The 15,186-nt window shown below is 38.6% G+C and overlaps 1 protein-coding gene across 1 annotated transcript in view; it reads left to right on the top strand.

Moving 5' to 3' along the window:
• HS6ST3 (heparan sulfate 6-O-sulfotransferase 3) overlaps positions 1-15,186 on the top strand; it is a gene marked incomplete at both ends in the record, with an annotated part of 710,363 nt that overhangs the window by 383,205 nt on the left and 311,972 nt on the right. The gene's annotated exons all lie outside the window — the stretch shown is intronic.

The following is a 15,186-nucleotide window of genomic DNA, read 5'->3' as shown; positions in this document are numbered from 1 at the left end:
GAGGCCTCCTGGCCCCTGGAGCTGTGTGACAGGGGCCAGCGCCCAAACCCCCTGATCACCCTGCGGCTCTGTGTGTGACAGGGGGCGGGGCCACAACTTCCTTATCCGCCCTGCTCTGTGTGTGACAGGGTACGGAGCCCCAACCCCCATGATGGGCCCTGCTCTGTGCATGACAGGGGTGGCACTACAACCCCCTGATCCGCCCTACTCTGTGGGTGACAGGGGGTGGTGCCGCAACCTCCCCATCGACCCTGCCTTGAGTGTGACGGGGCAGCACCCCAACCCCCAATTGGCCCTACCCTGAGCGTGACTGGGTGTGGCATTGCAACCTCCAGATCCGCCCTGCTCTGTGCATGACAGGGGGCGGTGCCCCAACTCCCCAATCGGCTCTGCTCTGAGCCCGACCAGGGGCTGCACCTAGGGATTGGGCCTGCCCTCTGCCACCCCGGAGCGGGCCTACGCCAGCAGGTCGTTATCTCCCAAGAGGTCCCAGACTGTGAGAGGGCACAAGTGGGGCTGAGGGACACCCCCCTGCCAGTGCACAAATTTTTGTGCACCGGGCCTCTAATATATATATATATACAAAAGTTTTTTAAGTCTATATTCCCATTTAAACAATGCGTGGGGTTAGGAAAATAGAACTAGGGAACAAATATAGAAAATCATAAATTTTGTTGCTAAAAATTAAAGAATATCTAAGTGAATGAAGACCATTTTTAGAGTCCTTGGTAGGAAGATACTAATTTTCCACAAGTTTATTTATAGATTCAATTCCAATTTAATAAGAACTTCAACAGACTTGCATGTATTTGTATAACTAGGTGAACTTTTTAAAGAATTTATTTGAAAAGAGAAAGTATAAGAAATACCCAAAGCACCCTAAGGAAGAACAAGGAATACAAACTCTTATAAATAATCAGGCTTATTTAAGTTTATATTCTAGTTTAGACATTGCACAGGGTTGTTATGTGGACCCATGGAGTAAAATGAAGAGTGCCAAAACAGACTCAGGCATATATGAAAACTATTTATAGAGATATCGTTGCAGAATGGCAGTAAATGGAAATTATAATAGAGCAAATAATCATATGATAAGATAAAAATTGGATGCCTATCTCCTTACAAAAAGTATTTGAAAGTAATTAAAATTTTAGATATGAAGGAGAACACCATGAAAAGTTTAGGAAATACAGGATTATATTTTTATGACCACAAAGTAGAAAAAAATTTTTTTTTTTTTTGGCAAAGGTATACATGATGCAAGACACAAAAATTCAAACCACTAAGTAAGTATTTAAATTGACCATATTAAAAGTAAGATATTGTTTAGCAGAAGACACTGTAAATAAGGTGAAAAGACAAGCCACAAACTACCAGCACATACAACTGGCAAATAACTAGAACTGTATCCAGATAGCACAAAAGAACTTCCTTAATTCAGTAAAAGAAAAAAATACATTCTAATAGAACATAGGAAAAAAGAAAGAAAATTAAAAGACTCACAAGCATATGAGAGGCTGGGAAATGAAAATTAAAAACCTTTATCCACCCACTAAAGCTACCAAACTATAGAGTATTGTGATCACAGCAGAGAACCATCATTCGCTTTTGGGATTTCTTAGTAACTTTAAACATTCACAGACACCCATAAATCTAAATACCATTTTTAATATAGATCTTAGAGACATTTTTGTACTGTTGTATGTAAATGTTGATTGCATCATAGTTGGTAAAGCTAAAAAGTGGAAACAACCTAGATGTCTTTCAAGAGTAGAACATATAAATATGTAGTTATGTATTTATATCATAGAAGGAAAGGAACCAGTTTTCTAGACCTAAAAATATGGGTAAGAATTAGTCTGAATAGAATTTGATTACCTACTGGTAGGTAGAGTAATGGAAAGTGAGAGAAGTAGAATGATTTCTGGTTCTAATTTGGACAGTTATGTCAATAGTGGCACCATTATCCATAATATTATTTCTAATTATTGCATATTTACTTTACATTTTAAAGGCATAGATGGCCATAGAAACTTCCTATCTCCCTTGATTAATTTGAAATAACACTTAGTTATCTATAGCATCCATGATAAATATACTATGATATTGGCAAGACAATTTACACTCAGGTGTACATACATGCATACCCAGCCAGAGGGAGAGAGAGAGAGAGAGAGAGAGAGAGAGAGAGAGAGAGAGAGAGAGAGAAGGAGAGAGAAACTCAAGTCACAAACTGATAGAAAAAGATGCTTCAACTCAATAGTTATCAGTGTTAAAACTATACACATCCATCAGATTGTAAAAATTTAAGAAACTGGGTAACACTGAATGTTAGGGTGTAGATAGGGACTATCATCCACTTCTCTTGGGAGTATAAATTAGTATAACTACTCTGGAAAGCACTCTCGTATTCCTTAGTAAGTTTGAACCTGAACAGAGCTCATGAATCCAGTGGCTTCATTGCTGTGTGGAAACCCTAGAGAACATTTGCATACTTGTACAGGAAATATACATAAAAACATTCTGAGAAGCAAAATATGGAAAGAACTCAAATGGCCATCAGCAATAGAATAAAGAAATACACAGGGGTTTACTCATTCAATGTTAATCTACATAGCAATGAAAATAACTGAAATACAGCTTATGCCTTGAACATGGATGAATCTTAAATAAACATAATGATGAATGACAGGAAGCAAGCCTTCATTAATACATAGTGTGTGATTTCATTTATGTAAAGTAAGAAAACCCTTTTAAAATATTATTTAGGGATGCAACCTACTGGTGACAGAACAGATGCTAGGCTCAGAGAGAGAGGATGGAGATATGATGAGGAAGGGTGGGGTGATTGGGATTGGTGCACCAAGAGCTTCTAAGGTAGGCTACCATTTTCTATTTTTGAAAGTGGATGGTGCTTACATAGGTGTTTACTTTGTTATAATTCTGAAATAGTTCATATGTTCTCTCTATATTATGGTCAATTTTACAATAGTAAAATTTTAAAATGAAACAATAAACCAAAATATTAACAATATTTTCCCTGGCCATTGAAGTACGGAGCACTTTTTTTTTGAATTTTGCTCTTTCTTATGTTCCTCGAGTGAAAATGACAATCTAAGAGATAATGCACATATCCTGTTACCATATTTTAAGTTGGAAAACATTCTTTGATGGGAGGAGGCACGTGTGTCACATATGAATGTTTCCTGGTTGTAGAAGAAAAGGAAGGTGACCTCTGAGTAGAATTTGATTTTTCTGTTCTCCTTAGCAAGAAATGTTAAGGAAAAAGGTTAGAAAAAATGTGCAGGGTCACTCCAAGCTAGTTTCCTTTGTTTTAGTTATTTAACCCATATGTGTTTCTTTCTAGTTTGTTTTTGTCTGACTCCCATTTGCAAGTTGAATGAGAGACAGGCTTACCGGAGCTCAGAGTGAGATTGGAGTTTTCTGGGGGTTTTGCTTATTCTTTTTCAATGTAACATCATGTACTGCTTCTCATTTTATGTGGAAAAAGGGGCATAGTCAATAGGTGGTTTATCTAGGGTTTGTTTTTTTTTTTTTTTTGCTTATTACTGATTGTAATGATCAATTCCTCTGCTATTTGAGTCCACTATGCTTGCTTTACTTCAAGTATCACCCACCCAGATCTCATTCTTGTTGCTTATGATAAGTTTCAAAATATGATTATATTTTCCATCTCTCTTTGTGTTCTATTTCCCTTTAAATGGGAAGTTATCATACAAGCATCACCATTTGATATAATGTGAAGGGTAAGGACTACAGGGCAATTTGCAGGAATGCCATATTAGCAGTTGGCACTATTTCCTGCTTAAATCTGTCCTTAGTCCTATTTCTCTTTAATTTATCTTCTAGGAAAAGAAAAGCAAGACCATGCTGCAAAAGGGGATCCTTTTGGAATCCTCACAATCCTGTTATAATTGTGCTCTTGGTCCTGATCATTTTCCATCTTTACCTCAGTCAAGTTTCTGATAAAAACCAGAGGTTAAGCAGGTTTAATTTATTGAGCCCCTACCATCTAACAAGGTATTGTTCAGACTATACACATGTATAGGGCATTTCCCTCAAGGAACAGCCAGCCATCTACACTAATAAAATAGAAACATGCAAATTGGTGTCACTCCGCTACACCCACCAGCCAATCAGGATGGGTATGCAAATTAACCCCCAAAAAAGATGGTGGTTAATTTGCATATGCAGGCGGGAAATGAAGACTGAAGGCTCTGCCTGAGCGAAGACTGAAGACAACTGAAGACTGAAGAGGCTTGTCTTCTCTGCTCGGCCGGAGTGAAGGCCTGGGTCCCGGGTGCCAGAGGAAAGTCGGTGCCAGCAGCCAGGGGAAGGAAGGCCTATTGCATGAATCTCTTCGTGCAATGGGCCTCTAGTTTAATAATAATTGTTATTGTGAATAATGCTGCAATGAACATGGGAGCACATATATTTCTTTGAGGTACTGATTTTATTTCCTTTGGGTATATATCCAGGAGTGGGGTTGCTGGATATAATGGTAGTTATATGTTTAATTTGTTTAATATCATCCATACTGTTTTCCATAATGGCTATGCTATTTGACTTCCACCAACAACATACAAGGTTCCCTATCCTCCACTTCCTCACCAGAACCAGCACTTATCTGTTATCTTTTTAATAATAGCCATCCTAACAGGTATGAGGTGATAGATACCGCATCATGGTTTTGATTTCATTTCCCTGATAATTAGTGGTGTTGAGCACCTTTTTGTATACCTATTGGCCATTTGTATGTCTTCTTTAGATACAAACGTGTGTTCAGGTCCTCTGCCCATTTTTAAATTTTGTGTTATTGTTGTTGTTGCTATCAAGCTATGGGACTTCCTTATATATTTTGAGTATATACTTTGGATTAACCTTTTATCAGATATATGGTTTATAAATATTTTATACCAATCCATAGGTTACCTTTTTATTTTATTGATTGGTACTTTTGCTGTACAGAAGCTTTTTAGTTTGATGCAGCCCCATTTATTTATTTTTGCTTTTGTTGCCTGAGCTTTTTGTGCCATTGCAGCATTATTTACAATAGCCAAAATATGGAAGCAGCTATTGTCTATCATTGAATGAATGTATAAAGAAATTATAGTATATTTATGCAGTGGAATATCATTCAGCTTTAATAAAGAAGATTAGACCTGTGTAAAAACATGGATGAATCTGAGGGACATTGTGCTAAGTGAAATACGCCAGACACAAAAGAAAAATACTCATGATCTCACTTTTAAGTGGGATAAAAAAAAACATTCAAATATACAGAGGCAGAGAGTACAGTGGTGGATACTGAGGCTGGGAGGTGTGGGAAATGGGGAGATGTTTGTCCAAGGGCACAACATTATACAGGATAAGTCTAGATATCTAATGTACATCATGACTATAGTTAATAATATGCATTTTGTACTAGAAATTAGCTAAAGGAGAATATTCCAGGTTCTCTTACCACACAATCACAAAAAAATTCTTATTGCACACCTTATATATATACAATATTTATTTAAAATAATAATTGTTATAATTCACAAGAATTACAACCACAGAATTAATTTCGCATTTCCTAGGTGATAAGCAGTCTTCATATATTAACTCATCTAGTCTACATAACAACTATGTCACATGTGTATTATTTGGCACCATTTTGCAAATGAGGAAATTGAGATCATATGTCCAAAGTGAAGCTATTAAAGTGCATAGTCTGAATTTAAAAACCAGGTAACCCAATTCTCAACCCATTGTTTGTACCCACTATGCCATGGATTTGAAGTTCACTGAGAAATAAAGCATAGAAAATGGCTGGTGCAAGGGCTAGGTATGGACTGAAACAACACACATCAGTGTCTGGATTCCAACTGAAACTCAGGAATTTGGAACTGACTTCTTGAAAAACCCATTCCTGGAGTCGTGGTGTATTTGGTGTTTTTTAGTTCTGCGTTTCTGCATGTTGATATCCAAGGTCTGTGTCTTCCTAATGAATAAATTTTCTGTTTTTTTTTTTTAAACATAGCTTATTATTGACTTCCCAGCAACTGTTTGCATGTTAAATGTCTGTATATAATCCTAAAGGAGAGCATCTAACTTTAAGTTTAAGAAAAGGACAAATCAGCCTTGGAAACAGATGTACAATGTATGGCATGATGTGCTAGGCATATTGAAAGGGCACCTTTTCTCATAAATATGAGAAGGCTTGGAAAGTAAGAAATTGGATGTCTTCAGAACGAAGTAAGTGTGAATAAGAACACAGAAATTAAAGTGATGGAACAGTTATTTGATTATGTGGTCATTTAATTGAACAATTTTGTATGGTCATTTCAGTTTCACTTAATGGGCTACACACACACACACACACACACACACACACACACACAGACATCACTGTATGACCAATCATCTTTTTCTATAAGGAAAACAAGGAAACTGAAAGTAAAAGATATGCTAATACAAGGCTGAATTTGAATGATAGTTCCCACTGCAAGTTTAAGTTCATCCAACACACACTTGCCAGGGTAGATGTCATCATCATAAACAATAAGAAAAATCTGTATGTACACTGTGGAGCCCTGCTTACAAAGGCTGTGGAAGCCATAATTTACAATTGTAGACATTTTTAAGAAGTGAAATATTTATCTTGGATCTTTTGACATTGAGCGTAAAATACCACATTTCACAGGAAGATAAGCCCTCACTGAGCTCCTCTTTGGCAAGACCTAAAAAAACCCACTTTTGATTACTTTTCCATATTGATCTCCTTCAAGGAAGCTAGTAAATAATTTTAGCACCACTGTTTTCTTCTTGTTTATTCATGTCTTTTACTAGGAAAGAAAGGTGTGCTAATGGAAGAAACAAAACACAATATTTACACCCATGCTGTGCCTTTCTTTTGACAAGGGCAGATGTGGTAAGGAGGCTTTTTTCCCCCTCATAAAATTGTTTACCCTAAATAGTAGGAAAGAGCTAAAGAATAACAGTTTTTCTTTAGCAGCTGGAGGTTATCTGAATGGAGTCTTCAATTCCCATGCATGTTTTGTAATGCAGATTTCTTTGAAAGTGGTCTTGCCTATGCACCTTAAATACATTTTAGAATTATTTTACCATGAAATTAGTTTTCTCCATCATTGGTTTAGTTGAGTCCCCCCCCCCTTTTTTTGATCAATGCTGGACATTAAAAATAAAGCCCTGGCTGCACATGCTATTTTTGTAAGTTTCTATCAAGAATCCATCCTGCAGCTGGCCAGTGTGCTTTCTGAGTCAGGTCATTGTGGCAGCATGGTTACCTGGTATCCTGCTCCTTCACCTCTCGCCCTGAGTTTTAATTCTCCATTTCTGCTACCTCTGCCACAAGCCTACATTTGAATATTTATTGTATTTATTTTACAGATAGAGAAAAAAGGGAGTTTCAGGAGAAAAAGTAGCACAGAATTTTGTGCAATTAAATGAGCCGTATCTAAACTTACTGATTCATAAAGCAATTCATAGTTCAAAAATTATACTAGGAAACCAGATGGTGGTGATGATATTGATGAGGTGTTAGTTATGGTGGTGGTGGTGGTGATAGAGATGGTGGTACAAATGGAAGGGGAGATGGTTAGTAGTAATGATTGATGGTGGTGGTGGTGGTAATAGTGATGGTGATGGTAATAATAATGGCAGTGGTGATGTTGGGAGGTGGTTATGGAGATGGTGACAGTGATGATGATAATGGTAATGATGATGGTGGTGGCAGGGTCATGGCAGTGGCTTAAAAGCAGTCACCTTAAGATTCTAGGAAATGTAGTTGATTCAACACTTTTCTTTCTATGTTCTGCTCATTTCACAATAGGCAGTTATTCTGCTCTGCTAATATTTTCCTGTTTCTAAAACCACAACTAATTTTAATAAGGGAAGCCTTTATCAAATATACACACATATTGGAGATTTTTCAAAGTCAACAAAGTAAATGTTCACTTATTCGGTATGCATTCAGTATTCTTTGGAAGTAAGAATTATAGAAAGAAAACCAACTTTGTAAATTTAGTATTGTAAAAAATCTCCCCACATTCTCTTTTCCAATTGCTGTTATACCTGGGAGGACTGTCTCTGTGCCATTTCTAGCTGGCACATTTTTTTCATTCTGTACTTTGAAATATGAATCTATTACCAAAGGATCATATTGGTGAGGCATTGGAGATAAGTAAGTTAGGAATAGTAATTACTTTTCAGGAATTCCATTTGAAGATGCATTTTACCCTCCCTCCCCCCCAAATAATTTCCTCCCAAGCAGTTAGTTTATAATAAGAACAATTTAGTTTGACTAAACTTACATTTTCTTGAGTACACTGTCTTTATCTTTTTTACACATTATTTCCCAACTAGAGGCCTGGTGCAAGAAATTTGTGCACTGGGGGTGGGGAGGAGTTCCTCACTCTGGCCTGCACCCTCTCCTAGTCCAGGACCCTTCACTCCTTACTGCCTGCCTGCTTGCTCCTTATCGCTCTGCTCGCTGCTCCTTAGTGATGCTGCAGAGGCGGAAGAGGCCCCCACCACCACCACTATGCTCGCCAGCCTGGAGCCCAGCTTTCTGGCTGAGCAGCACTCCCCCTATGGGAGTGCACTGACCATGAGGGGGCAGCTCCTGTGTTGAGTGTCTGCCCCCTGTTGGTCACTGTGCATCATAGTGACTGGTCATTCTGGTTGTTTCACCATAACAGTCGCTTAGACTTTTATTATATAGATGGAACTACTTCACAGTCAGTGTGCCCCCCTGAAGGGTCCCGGATTGTGAGAGGGTGCAGGACAGGCTGAGGCACCCCACCCATGCACAATCGGGGCCAGGGAGGGACGTGGGAGGTTGGCTGGTCTGGGAGGGACCGCAGGAGGGCTCCAGGGCATTTCTGGCCTGTCTTGCTCAGTCCTGATCGGTGAGACCCCAGCAGCAAGCTAACCTACCGGTTGGAGCGTCTGCCCCCTGGTGGTCAGTGCACATCATAACGACTGGTCAGCCGATTGACTGTCTGGCTCCTGGTGGTCAGTGCATGTCATAGCGAGCGGTTGAGCGGCCTTAGCATATCAGCATATTATGCTTTGATTGGTTGGATGGATGACCGGATGACTGGACACTTAGTATATTGGGCTTTTATTATATAGGATTACATTGTACTATTCCTTCTGCTCATCATTTCCCACAAAAGATATCCTCTTCTAAATATGTCAGCCTGTGACACCCATTCCTCATGTCTGGAATATGAAACATTTCCCAACGAGACCAACAAAACAATAAACAACTCCTCATACCCCTCCACTCAAAGCCCTGCCTCTTCCACAGTTATGGTTCTTAAAAGTGTCGTAAAAGTTGTCTTCCCTGATTTCTATTTTCTCACTCATCTCTTCAACTCACTGTAATTGGCTTCTGTTTTAATCACTCCACAAAATATTTCTCAATATTACCCAGTGATCATGTTGCTTACTGAGAGGCCATTTCTTAGACTCTTACTGGATACCTAGGTGGCATCTGACCTAGTTAATCACACCTTCTCTGGTAAACTAGTGAACTGAAACTCATCTTAAATATCAGAGCATTCAAGATGACTTTCTGGACTACTCCAAGTCTGGAAACCACTCTCTAGCATCTGCATTTACATCATGGAACATAATAGATATCTATTTTCCTTAAGTTTTATTTTGGTTTCAAGTAACAATTCTTTGCTAGAGCTTAGCAAGTGCAGGATTTATTATTGTGAATCAGAATTAAATCTTGGGTCAAAAAGCAGGAAATGCCACTAGGCTTTATGCGGATTTAAAACAGGAAGAGACAACTGTAGGAACCAACATAATTTATCTTGGATGCACTTTGCCTTCTGAGGTGAAATAATCATTAGCGTCTGCTTCTTTCTGTGTTTTGGCCCCATTTCTCCCCCTGAACCCCTATCTATAGACAAGCTTTACCCACTTATTGTCTTCTCTTTTCCTCCTCTGAGTTGATACATCCTGTCCTCTATGCCAAGGGGAACAGGGACAAGTGATAGAAACATGGCTTCAGGAACGCACCCGAAGGTGTTGTGTGCCACTCACCGAGAAAGGAGAATCATGAACAGCCACTCTAATATATGTCCATTTCATGCTCACTTAAAAATCTGGTGAAAGATTGAACATCTCTCGCTCCCAGTATTCTCTCATTTTCTTAAGCAATCTAAATTCTCAAAGCACTAATATTTCTCACTGACAAGGAGTGATTTTATCTAGGATAGCTTCAATATTCCTCTATACTTTCCTTATTTCCACAATGGGATATACAGGCATATCTAGTTTTATTGTGCTTCACTTTATAGCTTTGTGTAGGTATTGCATGTTTTTCAAATTGAAGGTTTGTGGCAACCCCGCTTTAAGAAAATCTATTGGCAACATTTTTTCTAATAGCATTCACTCATTTCATCTCTCTGTGCCATGGGTTTGCAATTCTCTCAATGTTTCAAACTTTTTCATTATTATTAAAGTTTTTATGGTGACCTGTGAGCAATGATCTTTGATGTTACTATTTATTTTAAAAAAAATTTTTATTTTTCAATTACATTTGACATACATTGTATTAGTTTCAGGTGTACAACCCAGTGATTAGATATTATATAACTTAGGAAGTGATCACCCCAATAAGTACGGAATCTGACACCATACATAGTTATTACAATATTATTGACTATATTCCCTAGGCTGGACTTTATATCCCTGTGACTATTCTGTAACCATCAATTTGTACTTCTTAATCCCTTCACCATTTGCATTCATCCCTCACCCCCACTTTCCATCTGGCAACTGGCAACAGCCTGTTTCTGTTCAGCGTGTTCATTTATTTTGTTTTTTAGATTCCACATATAAATGAAATCATATGGCACTTGTTTTTCTTTGTGTTACTTATTTCACTCAGTATAATGCCCTCTAGGTCCACCCATGTTCGTTGCAGATGGCTATATTTTATTCTTTTTATGGTTGAGCCATATTCCATTTATATATGCACCTCCTCTTTTTTATCCCTTTATCTATTCATGGACACTTAGGTTGTTTTATATCTGGGCTATTGTAAATAATGCTGCAATAAACATATGGATATATAGTTTTTTCAATTTAGTGTTTTTGGTTTCTTCAGATGAAAACAAGAAGTGGAATTGCTGGGTTCTCCTCTGTCTCGTGTTATATAGCCTTTATTTTGAAGTCTATTTTGTCTGGTATAAGTTTTGCCATCCCAGCTTTTCTTGTTTGTTTCCATTTTCATGAAATATTTTTTTCCATCCCTTTCCTTTCAGTCTGTGTGTGTCTTTCGATCTGGTGAGTCTCTTTTAGATGGCTTATGTAAGGGTTTTACTTTGTTATCCATTCAGCCACCATATGCTTTTTAATTGGAGCATTCAATCCATTTGTATTTAAAGTAACTGTTGATAGATATATATTTGTTGCCATGTTTAATATTAATTGTTAATAAATATGTATTTTCATTATTAATATTTTTAAGCTTTTTTTCTTCTTTCTGAAAAAGACCCTTTAACATTTCATCTAATATTAGTTTGGTGGTGATGGACTCCTTTGGCTTATTCTTATCTGGGAAGCTCTTTATCTGTCCTTTGATTCTAAATAATAGCTTTGCTGGTTACAGTAACCTTGGTTGTAGGTCCTTGCTTTTCATCAATGAATAATTTTTGCTACTCCTTTCTGGCCTGCAATGTTTCTTTTGAGAAACTTCTTTTTATGGGAGCACTCTTATAGATTACTAACTGCTTTTCTCTTGCATCTTTAAGATTCTCTTTTTGTCTTTAACTTTTGGCATTTTAATTATGATGTGTATTTGTATGGGCCTCTTCGAGTTTATCTTGTTTCTTGACTTGTATGTCTATTTTATTCACCAGGTTAGGGAATTTTTCCATCCTATGTGAAACCTATTTTTTCACATTAGTTTTCAAATCCTTGTTCTCTCTCTTCTCCTTCTGGCACCCCCATGTTTCAAATGTTGGCACACTTGAAGTTGTCCCAGATATTCCTTATACTATCTTCATCTTTTTTGTGATTCTTTTCCTTTTTGCTGTTCTGATGGTGTTTTCTGCCTTTTCTTTATCTTTAAATCTCTGATCTGAGATTTAATCTGTTTTATCTACTCCATATAGTTGATTCCCTATAATGTATTCTTTTTAAAAATTTATCTTTATTGTTGAAAGTATTACAGATATCCCCTTGTATTTCCCATTGCACCCCTCTCTTGCCCTGAAAACCGCCCCCCTCCCCAAGACCTGCACTGCACTATTGTCTGTGTCCATGGGTTATGCATATAAGTTCTTTGGTTAATCTCTGCCACTAACCCCCCTTCCCCGCCTCATCTCCCTCTCCCCTCTGAGAGTCATCATCAGTCTGTTTCATGCTTCTATGTTTCTGGATCTGTTTTGTTCATCAGTTTATTTTGTTCATTAGATTCCACATATGAGATAAATCATGTGATACTTCTCTTTCTCTGATTGGCAGATCCCTATAATATAATTTTCACTTAAGATAATATATACTTTATTTCTGACGGTCCATTTTTTACGTTTCCTATTTCCATTTTTCTGTTTTCTATTTCTTTGTTGAAATTCTCATTAAGTTCTTCTACTTTTCCCCTAAATTTATTAAGCATCCTTATAAGCAGTGCTTTAAATTCTACATTGGGTATATTGCTTGTCTCCATCATATTTAGCTCTTTTTCTGAAGTTTTGTTCTGTTCTTTCATTTGGGATATGTTTTTTTAGCTCCTCATTTTGGCTGCTTCCCTGTGTTTGTTTCTATTTATCAAGTACAGCTGCTATGTTTTAAGGGCTTGGTAGAATTTCCTTATGTAGTATGTGTCCTGTAGGGCCCAAGTGGCAAAGCTTCCCCAATCACCTGAGCTGGGCACTTCAGGTGCACTTTCCAGTGTGAACTGTGTACACTTTCCTGTTGTAGTTGAAACTTGATTACTGTTAGCACCTCAGTGGGAGGTATTTACCTTTAGGTCAATTGGCTGCAAGGACTGTATGTGACCACTATGGAGGATCAGTTATGCAGGGACCAATCGCATGGAGCAGGACATACATCAGCAGGGCTCTGGTGCCTGCTGAGTCTACCCCTTGAGTGTGTCATTTGTGGAAGTAGTTGGATGGTGCTTTGATGTGATCTGAAGCCATCAACTGGGTACACTGGCTCTTGGGTCTCCTTGAGGTGCAGAACAAGGTCAGCTGCCACCTGTGCCCTGCCCAGGGCATAAAGAAATCTGCAGATGGCTACTACTTGTGCTGGGCTTGCAGAAGTGCCCAGGAGAGACCAAGCGGGGAACAGAAGCCAGCTTCCACTAGTGCCTGACCTGGGGCCACTTAATGAATGGTATGGAGTATGCTGAGGACAGATGTTGCTTTTTTAAGAGATTTTAGGAAAGTCCAAAGCATGATCCAGGAAAGGCTGTATGGAAAAGCCACTGGAAATGACGTGGGTGGGCCTGCAGGTTGGGTGGGGCAGGGTCTCAGGGAATCACCATGGTGGGGCTAACAGATTGATGGAAACTCAGATATGGTGCCTGCTTGCCAGTTCTGTTGGGGGAGGGCTCAGCAAAGGAACAATGTCCACTGCCAGCACTTCTGTCTAGTAGAAAGCTGCCCTTCACCCCTTGTCTTTTTAAAAAAATATATTTTATTGATTTTTTACAGAGAGGAAGGGAGAGGGAGAGTTAGAAACATCATTGAGAAAGAAACATCGATCAGCTGCCTCCTGCACACCCTCTACTGAGGATGTACCCGCAACCAAGGTACATGCCCTTGACCAGAATTGAACCTGAGACCCCTCAGTCTGCAGGTCGACGCTCTATTCACTGAGCCAAACCAGTTAGGGCAGCCCTAATCTTGATATCAGAGAATTCAGTTTTTGCCCTTGTGTCCCTAGTACCTGTTCCACATCTCTGACCTTCCTACCAGTCTTGATGTGGCTTCTTCTTTATATCTTTAGTTGTAGGACTTTGGTTCAGCTGAATTTTTGGCGGTTCTGAATGATGGTTATTTTGAATTTTAGTTATAATTTTTATGTGGTTGTGGAAAGATTTAAGTACTGCATTTACATATCCTGCCATCTTGACTGGAACTTCTTGATGTTACTATTGTAATTGTTTTGGGGCACCAAGAACCATGCTCATATAAGAGAAGTTAATCAATGTTGCATGTGTTCTGATTTCTCCACTGACCAGCTATTCCACCATCTTTCTCTCTCCTCAGACCCTTTAATTCACTGAGACAAAACAATATTGAAATCAGACCAATTAATAACTCTACAATGTCCTCAAGTGTTTAAGTAAAAGGGAGACTTGTACATCTCTCACTTTAAATAAAAATCTGGATGTGATTAAGCTTAGTGAGGAAGGCATGTCAAACACTTAATAGGGCTTGGCCTTCTGTGGAAAATGGTTAGCCAAGTTGTGAATGCAAAGAAAAAAATATTGAAGGAAATTAAAAGTGCTACTTCAGTGATTATACAAATAATAAACCAAAACAAGCTTATTGCTAATATGAAGAAAGTTTTAGCCATCTGGATAGAAGATCAAGCCAGCCACAACATTCCCCAAAGCCTAATCCAGGTGAAGGTCCCAGCTCTCTTCAATTCTGTGAAGGCTGAGAGAGGTGAGGAAGCTTTAGAACAGTGGTTCTCAACCTTGGCTGCGCATTAGAATCACCTGAGAATCTTTTTAAAATCCTGATTTCTGGGCCTCATCCTCCGGAAATTCTGTTTCTTTGTTATGGGGTGAGGCCACAACATTAGTAACAAAGAAACAGAATTTCCGGAGGATGAGACCCAGAAATCAGGATTTTAAAAAGATTCCTAGGTGATTCTAATGTGCAGCCAAGGTTGAGAACCACTGCTTTAGAAGGAAAGCTTGAAGCTAGCAGAGGTTGGTTCATTAGGTTCAAGGAAAGAAACAGTCTTCGTAACATACTAGTAAAAGTGCAAGGTGAAGCACCAAGTGCTGCTAAAGAAGCTGCAGTATGCTGTCCAGAAGACCTAGCTAAGATAAGTTACGAAGGTGGCTACACGAAACAACAGATATTTGGTGTCGATGAAACAGCCTTATATTAGAAGATACCATTTAGGATTTTTCGTAGCTAGAGAGGAGAAGTCAATGTCTGGCCTCAAAGCTTC

This window comes from Myotis nattereri, assembly GCF_964212035.1.
Source record: "Myotis nattereri genome assembly, chromosome: 2".
NCBI lineage: Eukaryota > Metazoa > Chordata > Mammalia > Chiroptera > Vespertilionidae > Myotis > Myotis nattereri.
This window is presented reverse-complemented; position numbering and strand designations above follow the sequence as displayed.